The sequence below is a fragment of the Thermobia domestica genome, chromosome 15 (genome assembly GCF_964235325.1).
Source record: "Thermobia domestica chromosome 15, izTheDome1.hap1.1, whole genome shotgun sequence".
NCBI lineage: Eukaryota > Metazoa > Arthropoda > Insecta > Zygentoma > Lepismatidae > Thermobia > Thermobia domestica.
The window spans coordinates 65,875,472-65,889,052 of record NC_137468.1 but is presented as its reverse complement, the minus strand read 5'-3'; the positions used below and the strand labels follow the sequence as shown (position 1 = coordinate 65,889,052).

The window sequence follows — 13,581 nt, the reverse complement described above, 5'->3', positions numbered from 1 at the left end:
TTCAGAACAAATTATTGAATTAGTCATTCCGAAATGTCAGAGTAACATATGTTTGCTCAGAGCATTGAGCCATAGAAGCGGCAGAGAGAGTTTGTGGATAAATGGTTAGTATCAGCACTGAACCATAGGAGCAGTAGAGATATTTTGTTGGTAAATGGTTAGTATCAACAATTACGGTGCTTAGGAAGCAACAATTACTACTGGGAGCTCATGTAGTTCGGTTCTTTTATTGGTTGGTTTGAGCTTATTGCTCGTTTTCATCACCGAGGCTATATGAGAAAGGACCTGCGTTTTGGAGTGGTATTTGAACCGTTAATTGAATTTGTATTTAAGGCAACAACCCCCACCGAGAATCGAACTCCAGTTCACGCATATGGAAATTATAAGCATTATCCATTTGGATACAAAGGGATATTCGTGAGGGATCTCTGGGTCAGTGGCTAAACACAGTTCTCTACTAAGAAGAGTCCCTGAGTGTCCGTTCCTTTTTTTTTTTTTTTTTGTAGCTCTACACTACAGTTCACATTTCTCATAATTATTCACTTTCGTTTGCGTTAATGATGGGCTACTCATTAATCTCCTTTAGATATGATGGACATACACGTAAAATGTTGGAAAATGTTATCATTAATTTCTTTTAGGTATGACGGGCACACACCTGAAATGTTATCGTAAATCTCCTTTAGATATGATGGGCATACATGTGAAATATTATCGTTAATATCCTTTAGGTATCATGGGCATACACGTGAATATTATCATTAATCTTTTTAGATATGATGGGATACACGTGAAATGTTATCATTAATCTTTTTTAGGTATGATGGAAATACGCGTGAAATGTTATCATTAATCTTTTTAGATATGATGGAAATACAAGTGAAATGTTATCATTAATCTGTTTAGGTATGACGGAAATACACGTGAAATGTTATCATTAATCTTTTTTAGGTATGATGGAAATACACGTGAAATGTTATCATTAAGCCCCTTTAGGTATGGTGGGCATACACTTAAAATGTTAAATTAAAGATGTAATCAAGGTGCATCGCATTGAGCTAGCCAAGTTCTCTGACTGGAGCACGCATTATTTTAATTACACGAAGTAACTCACGTCAGACATTATTCCAACATCCCTAACTTTCTTTTCCTTAAAGATAGTGCAATGAAAATTATCTGCATCATTTTATCTCTAGCCATTTATGAGATAGAAGGTCATGTATCCCTAAAAAGAAACTCCAATTTTGACATTCACTCTTCCAAACCTATTTGTCACTTCCTATGCACTCAGAAACTTGAAATTTGGTGTAAGTGAAGGATTTCCAATTTAAGTAACAGAAAAATGGAAACTTTTCTCCCTTCAACAGGGAAAAATGAAGGGACAGAGCAAAAAATACGTCACTTGATTCAAAATCTATAGGATACTTCCTGTAGACAGAAACTTAAAATTTGGCACAAATATAGGATATATGATACAAATAAAGGAAAAAAATACAAAGACTGGACATGTCTCTCTCCAATGAGAAAAATTCGAATTCAACGTCAAAATTACGTCGTTTGATTCAAAAGCGAATAGCGGTTTCCTGTAGAAATGTAAACTTGAAATTCGGCACAAATGCAGGATTTGTGATAAAGAAGTAATCTTACATGAATAATATAGACACTATGTATATGTTAAACCTTTAAGTTGTGCCAAATATTGTTCACTCATTTCAAATTACAAAGCATTAAATGGGCGCAACATATCATTATTAAAGGAACTTAAAATAATTAAGATGCTGCTGTTGCCCTATCATTTAAAAAGGAAGAAAGAAAACAAGAAAATATTTCCCTAAGACAGCGCATAAACGTAATCTACGCCCTACTTCAGTAAAATGCCAACTTTTGCCCCCGAAAATAATTTTAAAAAATTATTAAGGTTTCAAATTCTAGGAAGTTCAAATTTAATATTTCATTTTTTAAACTTAGGAACAAATTCGTGATTTTCTAGAGGGGACAAATAATAATACTTGTCTTTTTAGGAAAAGTTCCAAGTTACGGTGCACAACAAACTCCGGAAATTGAATGGAATTCAACTATTCTTAAATCCAGCATATAGTCCTGATCTCTTACTTTCAAATGTCGCATTTTATTTGTACAGGCTTATTGCTCATTTCCTGTTTCCGAGGCTTCGACAACCTATTATAGAGCAGGAAGAAGCTGGGAGCACCTTGTAGCTAAGCGGCTAGAGTACGTACTTTTGACGAATGAGACCTTGGTTCAATTACCGCGGGAGCTGATGTGGTTCGAATCTCATATTAGGCTGTATGTTCACGTATCATATAGAATCGCTGCTAAAAGTGACGTTAGGCTCAAAATGAAATTAAACCAACCAAGAAAATCGCCGGCATACGTCGGAGCTCTTCGCTTCTAAGAACTGATATCGAAATAGGAACAAAGTTTTCAGAATGCCACCAGATGTCACTATTAAACGTTTCGTCAATTTTCGTTGCAAGTTGATGGTTGAAGCATCAAAATGATCAAAACATGGAAAATATTTCACTCGTTCTCGCACTTTTGACACACTTTTCTGTAGTATCATGTAAGAAACGATGTAGCAAGCTAAACCATATGAACTATTTTCGCTCACTAAAGCTTATTAAATAACTGTGCTCTTCTATAACTCAATAATGTAAAATATATTTTTTTATATAGTGATAGTATTCTAAATTGTAGCTTTCATGATTCGGCATTAAAGATCGGTACCATTCCCGCTCGTTGCATGAGATTGAGCGTATAGAAGGTAGCTGACCTTTCGGCCGGTACCTCTATCATTCATTAACCCCCTCCCCCCCCAAAAAAACAGACTTTCGGTACATAAATCTGCGTCGACTTTCAAAAGTCCACTGATCTACTTTAAGATTATTATTTGTCATTTTGATAAAAAAGAAAATCATATGATGTTGGTACTAGTTAACTAAATGTGATATTTATGCTTCTTAGTAGTAATGGGATCTATTGCGTAGGTCAATTCCTTTCTAAAAAGAATTAGTTATAATACTTTTAGTTTATGGAACAGAAAAAGGGAGCAGACGCTTTATATCAGGTACTATCGCAGCATCGCTTGATACAGTGTTTTTTCTAGACGTTTTTTTTGGGGGCGAGGCCTCGGAGAGTATCCCATTAGGAGATCAAAATCATACGTCTATAATATAATAATATACAGAATAGTACTGTGTGAAAATTATATGTACCCCTCCGAATACTAAGTGTGCGTCCAGGAACATTTTTTTTCTGAAAGAAACACTGGTTTCGTGTTCGTGTAAAAATTACAAATGTTCACTTAAATAAACACGATTTTATTTACTTTTACGAAATAAAATATCTTAGTAATATATTAGTAACTATATCTTACAGAGACATATAATAATAACATAGAAACATCTCATGATTTAGAAAGACATTTATAGAATTCTGACAGTCAAATATACGAAAACTACAAATACGGAAATGCTAAAAAAAAAAAAAAAAAAAAAAAAAATAAGTATGTTGTATTGTCAGTGGTGTATTTACGATTTTGTTTCAGGGGGGCTTTGCTAACTTTAGTCCTGGAAATGTGAAAATGCTTCGAGATATTACATTTATTTTAATATAGTAAATAAAATGTTGGGCGGGACTTAAGTCTGGAAGCCCCCTAAATACGCCACTGTGTATTAACATAAGACAGAAAACGTGGCACATTCACCAAAATGTTAACTAAAAGTCAAATTCATCTCTTAAATTAGAACTCAAAATAAATACGTATAATCCTTAACAGTTCATAATTTTACGTAATCTTTAAGCACAATAAGAAATGAGTCTCTTAATAACATTTTTGTACACTTCTATTGTTTCAGTTTGTGTAATGCAATGGCCTCTCAGTTTACAAACCATTCGGTTAATGAGCAATTCGGTTCACGAACAAGTTTTATGAACATTATTCTTTCCTAACGAACTACATTTCAGGATAGAACGCACACACAAGCTTATATCGACAATTCTACACACCTAGTAATGATTGTGCGTGTTTCCCGAAAACATTATCTTCCATAGTTCTGAGTTCAAAAACAAGTTGTAATTTTTAACCTTCATACCGTTTTCTCTGTCTTTAATGTAGTGGCTTATTAATATTTAAACATAATAATGTTATTTTCGTCGAAAATTCATTGTAAAACACTTAAATTGTATAAAATATACATATAGTTCCATGTTCTGTAGGTAGAACGGATTTGTTGTATTTACAACTAGCAGAAAACCCTTTCTTCGCACGGAGAAAATAAGTTTCATTTTGGGCATAAAGGGGCACATTTGGGTTTAAACTCATCAGACGTGTCATTGTTCATCTCAGCAATCCCGCAAACTATGGATTCACACTAATATTGGTTATTTTCGATCATTTTTTTCTTTTTATACATCTATTCCTCATCCAAGTTGCAGGGTTGAATTTGGATACGAACGACATCGGAAGTGTCATTGTTCATCTCAGCGACCTTGCAAACTATGGATTCGGAACGAACATCAGTAATTTTCGATTCTTTATATATATATATACGTATATATATATATATATATATATATATATATATATATATATATATATATATATATATATATATATATACCCTCCCCCAAGTTGCAGGGCTAATTTGGACTTAAACGACCTCGGAAGTGTCACTGTTTATCTCAGTGACCTTGACAACTATGGATTTCATTCATATAGAAGATATAGATAGCTAGATTATTTCAATGGGAAAATAATTTGCATTTAAGAGCAATGCTACGGAAAAGAGTAAGTTCAAAACTTTGGGTCCATTCTATTCCAATTTTCTAATTTACTGTTTTCTTTTCGGACATTAGATTATATACAGTAAAATTGGTTTGTATACTACTATCTTCGGAGAATTTGAAGTCCGGCAAACTGTTCAGAGTGTAGCCTCACACCACAGACTTAGCAATAGAAAAAAAAAAACAATTTGACACTTATATGCTCGATATAGAATTAATACAAAACTTTACTAGAAATACAGTATAATGTGCTATTCTACAAAGGAACTAGTAGGGTGATTCACATTGTAAAAAATAATGTTGAAAAGATCTATCGGTTTGTTACCTATCGAGTTTCGGAACCTTTCCACATAGATATATTAATTCCTTTATGGAGCACTCTTCGTATTTGCGGTGTTCTATCTCGGACAATTGTATACTCAAATTAAGTGTGAAAATTTGTGAATTAATAATTCCAATTTAGCTGTAGAACATAGCAGATATTAAAACAGATCGATTCTGAATATGCAAAATTCCTAAATGCAAAAGCACTCATCTCAAATAATGTTGCATTTGTAAAGCATTTGTTTCCGATAAATGCGATTGTATTGTATTTTATTCTTATTAAGCAGTACTAATAGAAGTATTCAATTTATCGTCTCCCGTAACGTACTAGGCATAATCGTAGGATGTTAAACTCAAGCATTTCATTTCATTTCCCTTTCATTTTTGTATTCAATTTTAAAAATTATTATTTTTTTAATCAAGATAAGTGTTTGCTCATAAATAGTATTAAACTTTAGATCCTTTTACTTGTTATACCTAGTTCATTTTCTTGCTCTATACTTAGGGAAAATATCACTGAAGAAAACTAGCGCCTAAAGGAACTACTCCTTACTCTCTCGTCCGTGCTATTTGAGAAGAAGCTAAAAATTAGTAGCTGGCGATGGCTTAATGGTAGGAAGGCAGTAAAAATATTGGTTTCCAATTACGGTACATTCAGGTTAATATATCTAAAAAATATTTAGCTAAGCATTACAACTAACTCAGAAGAGTTGTAATTTTATAGGATGTTTCCAATGATTATTGGAGTTTTAATGAAGTTTACCTTCTCTTTCATATGAAATATATAAACATACCTTAAAACGAAGGGTAGCTCAAACAATTTACTTTTGCACTTTGTTGGTGCTGTTTCGTAACTACTTCGTAGTACAGTAAAGATGGTGACGCCATACCGATAATGGTAAAGATGGTGAAGACTCCTGAAGACCTTGAAATTCGTAAGAAGTAACTCAGTAATTGAAAAGCAACGTGCTTTTTGGCTGGAATATGCATGAGATCCCCCATAGGATACCATCTGAAGGTGATATAAGCAATTTAATTATTCAGTGTAACTGTACAGCGGAAAGCATTCAGAAAAATCGCATCTATTAGAGAAGCAAATGAAACAAGTCAGATGAAGTTTCATTCAGGGTTCATATGTAAAAGCGGGCGAGTGAAGAACTAGCAATGCCGACCTTGGCGGTACAGAGAGTGTTCCAATGCTATTGAAACTATTACAGATTTTAAAGCCTGAAGAAAAAGTGTCCGTGTCATTTTCTGCGAAAAAGTGCTGCACATGAAATATGATTTTCTTAGTCGCTTGATCTTTAATGGTAAAAATTAATTTTATCTTAGTGGAACAGTGAATACTCATAATATGCATATTTGAGGGTCTGAAAACTAACACAAAATAGTGTAGCACATGCTTGATTCCCCAAAAGTGAGTATCTTTTGTGTAACATCAAAAGAACAAGATCTTTATTTTTTTAAAGAAAACACTTTTACTGATATTGCATATTTGGATTGTCCCAGCAATAGTTCTACCCTCAATTGGATCGTAAAGGAAGAAAAAGAACATCATCTGGTCTCCTTACTTTCACCGTGAAGTACAGAATTGGTTGAATGGTGTTTTTTCCCCCAATGATGTCATTGTCACTGTGAGAATATCTAGGCTCTTCTCCAATAATCCCCAAGATCTCCCGGCCACACCCTCTTGCAATTTTCTTTCTTTAGGGTGTAAATAAATTTAATGTTTACATACCACTGCTACCTGGACACCTCCAAGAATTGTAGTAAGTTTAAACCAGAAATAGATTACAAACTAGATTTTTTCCTGTTTGCAAGGGGATGACACATTGGAAACCTGTAACTTGTGACATAAAATTATTTGAATTACATTCCATTTTAAGATATCTTTCATTTCTATGTTGCATATTTAATAGAAGATACACTTAATAAAGACCTCTATATTTATTTAGGAACACCAAAGCCTTATATTATTTATGATTGGAAAAATATACTAAATTAAATCAAATAAATTACAGTGAGGTGTTTCAAGATTTTCTTGTTAGTTAAAAAGAATAGAAAAGTTTGAAATATAAATTTGTTAAGTGGTGAGGTTGGATTTTACTTTACGGATCTAGATTGGATGATTACTGACACGAAGCATTGGAGCGAAGTGCAAGATTGATTTTTAAAAATGTGGTCTACACAACTTACTCCAGTTGGTGAGATTCTTTGTTGAAATTCAGCATCTCTTTTCATTTTGAAGGCTATATAGTGGTCGTGAATCTACAGGTTAAGATGGAATCTGAACCACCTCAATGCATTATAATTTAATGCTCCCCTACTGTTAAGTGAACCCTGATCTCGTGTATTAAACGCGCGTGCTCTGGGCAGTAGACTGTATGTGGAGGCTAGCAAACAAGAAGTGCATTTAACTTTGAGAAATATGCGCTGAGTTTGAGTAACTATAATATTTCTTCTGTGTGAGGTCATTAAATTGGTCGTATCTTCTTGTAAAGAAACTTAATTATATACCGAAATGTGAGGATAAAAACTATATATATTTCGATGAGTATGTGTTATTTGCATCAGAGTTCATTACCCACTGGTCTAGTGACTTGCGAGCGTACCTTTGGTGTACTGCGTCCTGGGTTTGATTCCCAGTGGAAGAGACTTGAAATTTGGACGCACTTAGATGATTAGAATTCTGCCTTAAACTGTACTAGCTCCACGTCTCATCTATCCTCGGTGCAGAACAGAGACGCTACACTCAAACTAAAGAAACTCAATGTATAGGAAGATATAGACACAATGCCTTACAGGTGTTGATCTAAGCTTCTGTGAAGATAAAAGCTAGCTAAGGCTATAAATACTTGAGAAATATTCCAAACCATGATAATACCATGGTGAAGAACCTGAGGTTTTCTGGACAATGGTGCTTATTACAAAAGGCGGTCTTTCGAATCCCATTCTTTTCAATTCTAAGAGAAAGCACACAGACATATACACAGGGAGAAAGAAAGAAACAAAGAGAAAAAAAAAGAGAGAGAGAGAGTTGTGACCTCAGGACAATTCAAACATTCCCTTGTCTTCTGCAGCTTCACCCTCTTTCTCTCCCTATTCCTTTCTTCTCCTTTATCCTCTTTGTTCTATTATTTTAATTCTAGTTTAGTCTCCAACTAATAACGCGAAACTACACATCTCTTTAGCCTAGGTTGTCTAGTCACTTTTGTTGTTTTTCTTCTCTCTCTCTCCTTCTCTCTACACACATAGTCTTGTTTTCTCTCTATCTCCCTTTGTATGTGGATATGAGAATTTATTTTTCTTTCTTTTTTTTCTTTTTGGTAGCTTTTCATGTCTGTTTATAATCAATGAATAGTCTACTCTTAAAGTCATGAGTCATGTGCGTGATGCTTCTGAAGAGGTTGCTCTATATTTACTTTACAATAGGGTTCCCTTCTGTAGCAAGAAGCTTTAAACTAAACACTTTAAATTTCCGTAAAAAGATCATTGTTTTGTCTTTCTTTGGTTACAGTAACCAAGCTGGTTTTATAAGGAATATGTTCTTCAGTGTTGCTAGTATGTATGCACCATTACGGCATAAAATGAAATCAATTTCTAGTTTTACGTCCCAAATCCTCTAGTCACTTTGGACCTGCCGAGCCTTAACCAGAGACAAAGTAGGCAGTCAAGTCGAGGTAATGTGAGATAGGAGTGTTTTTATCTTCTTTGGTTACAGTAACCAAGTTGGTTTTATAAGAAATATGTTCTTCAGTGTTGCTAGTATGTGTATTACCATTACGGCATAAAATGAAACGCAGTTCTTTAGCCAAAGAGTGTGAACTTGTCATCATACGTCATCACCGAAGGGCCCCAGCCTGGATGACATATACGCAATAGCAGAATTGGGGGCAGGGGCAGTTGCTCTGCGGACAATCGACGGATGACTCGTCGATACTCTCTCGCGCCTTCTCTTTTCCTAAGAGCAGCGTTTAAGCTGCCTGTCTACTAGAGGGTTATACACATATAAGTATTCTGTTGATACGCTCAGTGTTAAGCCAGAATAAACAAAGTTTCTGAATGTGACAACGGCAGTGCGTGTTTTTGTACAGTAACATTTACATAAGTGAAATTGTCTGATGGTGCGTCGATAACCTCATGGAATAGAACTCACATTTACCACATCTATTGGGAACTCTCAGTGCGGAAGCAGCGGTCAAGAGTCAACCTTGGGACTTCAACTTCAACAACAACACACATCATCGAGCACAGAACAGCGGGGGAGTGATATCGACAGGCTGGCCGAAGAGACACGTGAGTTAAATACCCTAATGCCACCTCTTCGTCTATTATTTAAACAAAGCCACTAGCGTAAAAACAGTGTTAGATTATTCATGGTGAATACATTGTAAATACAAACGTATGTAATATTTGTGCTTTTATAGTAGCATTATACTCGTTTTACCAAAAGGTAATTTTATCATTTGCATAGTTAATATCAAATTCTATTGTACTCGTAGCCTAACAAATTTATTTACGTTGTCTACACTTTCGTTTATTGCGTTTCCGGCTACCGCATAACGAAACTGTAGGCATGGGTAAGTGATCGTATACGTCGTAAAGTAGCTGGAAAATAAGAGAAGGAAGGGGCGCGGTATGAGACTGAGAAATTAATCCGAACCACGACGCAAAATAACGATTACACCCGAAATGGCTCAACCGTGACAAGACGTACTTTAATCTTCGGATAGAACTACATTTAATTATTTCAGAGTTCATTTATTAAAATACGAAAATAGTAAACATTTGAACCACGTAGTCACAGATAGCTACTCAGTACAGAATCATGCGTAGATTGCTTCAACTTGTGAAAAGAAAGAAACGAAAAAGAAAATAATGAGTAGGATTTGAAAAAAGAAAAGAAAACAGAAAGTAAATTCAATTACCACAGAAATATTAGTAGCATAATTTGTTTTGTGCGAGATTAAAACGTTTCGTCTATTCGCGAACTTTTATTCCGCTAACTTTTCACAGTACGGAAGCACAGAACAGCTGATTACACATACACATACACATACAGACACAGTTGTAGTTACACATGCACCTTTCATGAGTAAAGAATGAAAAACGTATCTTGTGTAAGATATTTGGTTATGTTTGTGTAACTTGTTAGTGAAACATCTCATTTAGTGGAAATTTAAAGTAAGTGTTGTGTAATTGAAACTATACGGGTTTTAGAAAAGTGTTTGTTTACATTGTTATTTACTTCAAGTGCTTGTTGCCGCATGTTTTGTATTGTGATTTAGTTATTTGTAAGTTAAGTAAACATGGAGAGTAGTATTACATTAGAACAAATTCAAGCATTATTAGAGAAACAGTCAGAGAAATTAGAGAAACAGTCTGAGAAATTAGAGCATAAAATTGATAGTACTAACGAGCGAATAAAGGAATTGGCAAATGAGTGCGCGAACAATAAGTCAGAATGGGAAAGCAAGTTTGATTGCAAATTCGATCAGCTAAGTACTGGTATTACAACTACCAATAATTCCATTATCGAGGTACATTCTGGACTAATTGATGTGACCAATCAAGTTGAGGCAGGAACTGTTGAGTTTAAAACTAGTGTAGCAAAATGCAAGGAAAGCCTCGTCGAGTTTCATGAATGCATGCAGACGGCACGACTTGAATGCAAAAAAGTGCAAGGCGAAAGTGAAATCGTAAATACTCTTGAATTCGCGCAGGCCCCCATTGCGGAAGATAGATGCCTCATAAGTCAGAGAGTTAGTTATAGTCAGGAAATATGTAGTGTGGAAGTAGCAGTAAGCAAAAGCTTGTTATGTGTATCCGTAGACAATTGTGATTCTAGTATACTTAGTGTTATTGATTTACCGGCTAGGGATGCCGATGACTCACACACAACGAATGGTAGCGTTGGGAATACGCGTACCCACCCTCGCCAAGAAGCCAGGAAGGGCTTGCGAGTTGAATTGTTGTTTTTGTGTGAAGATGTAGTTACAGTGTTGTCGTTTTTACGTCGCGGGCAAGTGGTCTTGCGCGACTTAACGGATTCAAATTTGTCTTTGGTACCATACACGGCCAACGTGAATTGCATTTTTATACTGCAGATCCATTCCGACTTTACTAACTTCGAGTACGGTAGTAAGAGACAACTCCAGATTGATAGTTTGAAGTGTAGGCCTATTCAGCGAATTGTGTTTTACACGCTAAGCGCTTTATTTGTGAACAACCTGTCAGAAACGTTTACGGTAGTTGAGCCTAAAAGTAACATTCTTACTCAAGTGCATGCAGATAAAAGGAAATTGTCACCCGTGAAAAGGTTAAAATGTAATACCGAGGTCAAGAATAACAGTGAGATAGTCCGCAATAACCAGTTGAATTTTGCTGATTTGGTAGTTTGTCTGAATTCGGTCTCAATGCGCACTAATACCATACATGCTGTAGAAGGGCGTAAATTAGATTCTAGTATGGTCATCTTTCACCAAGCCAGTACGTCATTATTGCGAAATTGTAGAAAACGAAGGTTCAAACGCAAATCTACTCGAAAACAGCTGATCGTTCGTGATTATGCTCATGCTCATCAATTTCCATGCAAAACGTTCTCACAGCGCGCACAATCCCGCATTAGGTATGCAGCGAATAGCAGGGCAAAAGTAAAACAAAAGTGTTCTCGAAAACGAAAGTCGGCACAAAGTAATCGTGGGAGAAAGAAATTTAAGTGCAAATTGAAGTTAGCGGCGTATCAACAAACTTGTGAGAAAGCGAAGGCGCGAAAAAAGTGTATGTCGGCTCCGAAGAATGCTAAAAGGCGCAAGCGCAAATACGTACGAGCCTCGTGCAGCAAGTTACACGGTAAATACATTGGTAGTAAGTGTAAACTTAAAAGAAAAGTTGTGCATGATCCTAAGTTTAAGCGCCGTAAACGAAAACGCGTTACTATGTGGAAGTTCAGTAGGTGCGCTGCAAAAAAGAGAAAAGTCCCGCGAATTATAAAAACTAACTGGAAAAGTACTCGTAAGCGTATGAAATTGCAGGCGTACAAGTGTAATCGGCATCGGTGGAAAATGAAAGTTGTAGCGTAACCAAAGCGCGAACTTTGCCCGAATTTAGACTGAATCCCGGAAAAGACGAGAAACTAAACACCGAATACAACTTTTAAGCTTTTATAGAGAATGAAAATAAAGACTATTACTCTTTTACGTCAATTATTCCCCACCGAATCTCGAAAGTTAGGAATTTGTTTTTCAGTCTCAAGTGTGTGCACACTGTCACCGACGCGCCCAGCCAGAGGGACCACCAGTATCCATTCATAATCAGGTACGTTTATTTAAATACCATGTTTTATTCTTTCTTTACAGTTCGTGGAGACGGAGAGATGAAGGGGAAAAGCAGAGAAAGGACAGCATTGGAAATTTTAAATAGGTAATCAAGTTAGATCGCGATTTCGGACTTTGAAATTTTAATAATGCCCCTCCACTTTCGAAAATTATGATTATCCCGTTTTGGATACAGAATTTCTGTATTGAATTTTGTTAGGATGTCTATGCTTTGTATGTTTTATTTCTTTTCAGGTACTTCCAGTCCTGGGAACCAAATGTCATTAATAAAATTTTACTATTTTATTTTCTTTGAGTTTTTATTCATTTACCTTGTATGATTATATGAACATTTAGCTGTCCCCATACCATTAGGCATTTAGAGAAATGCTAGGCAATTAGAGATACTTAAAATTCAATTAGAGAAACACTAATGAATGTGACAATTAATTATGAAATTTGAATTAAAAAAAAAAAAAAAAAAGTGTGGTTTTCAGTTAACGAATTCTTCCATCTGACTTTGCCATGAAGTATGTGTAAAAGTATAATGAGTTTTGTAATATAAGACTGGCTAGGCGTCAGAACATTGAAAATTAAATAATACTTAGTATGATTTCGTAAATACTTGAAAATAACGTTGAATTTAATAATTTGCTTATGAATCCATTCACGTATAATGTTCGTTATGTAAAGTCAGTGGGTATTTGTTACGATACTAATGAAGTTTTGAACTTAATTGAATTTAATCACGAAAACTGTTCTACAAGTTAAGAAGAGGTAAAAGGTTGAAAGATATAATTCAACCCCTAGAGGCGTCACTACTTTCTTTCAAAATTACAGTGACGAAATCGGTTTGGCATCCGGTTGGGCCTCAGCCAGTGTGTGAATTTGGCCTTTAGACACACACACTTCTAAATTATATTTCGGCTTATGATATTTTAAATCTATTTATTTAAGAACAAAGATATCTAGTTTGACGCTTAAAATTTTATATTTTATCAGACATTTATTTTTCATTGACGTAAGAGACACAATAAATTGCGTTTATTTGGGTTTTGGCAAATAATTTTCCTCTTCTTTTCTTCCTGTAGTACGCTTTTCGAGAAATATTACGTATAGTTATAATAATGTTTCTCGA

General features: G+C 35.1%; 1 protein-coding gene across 2 annotated transcripts in view; it reads right to left on the bottom strand.

Moving 5' to 3' along the window:
• Window positions 1–13,581, bottom strand: part of LOC145671053 (5-hydroxytryptamine receptor-like) — a 1,055,419-nt gene that overhangs the window by 267,885 nt on the left and 773,953 nt on the right. The gene's annotated exons all lie outside the window — the stretch shown is intronic.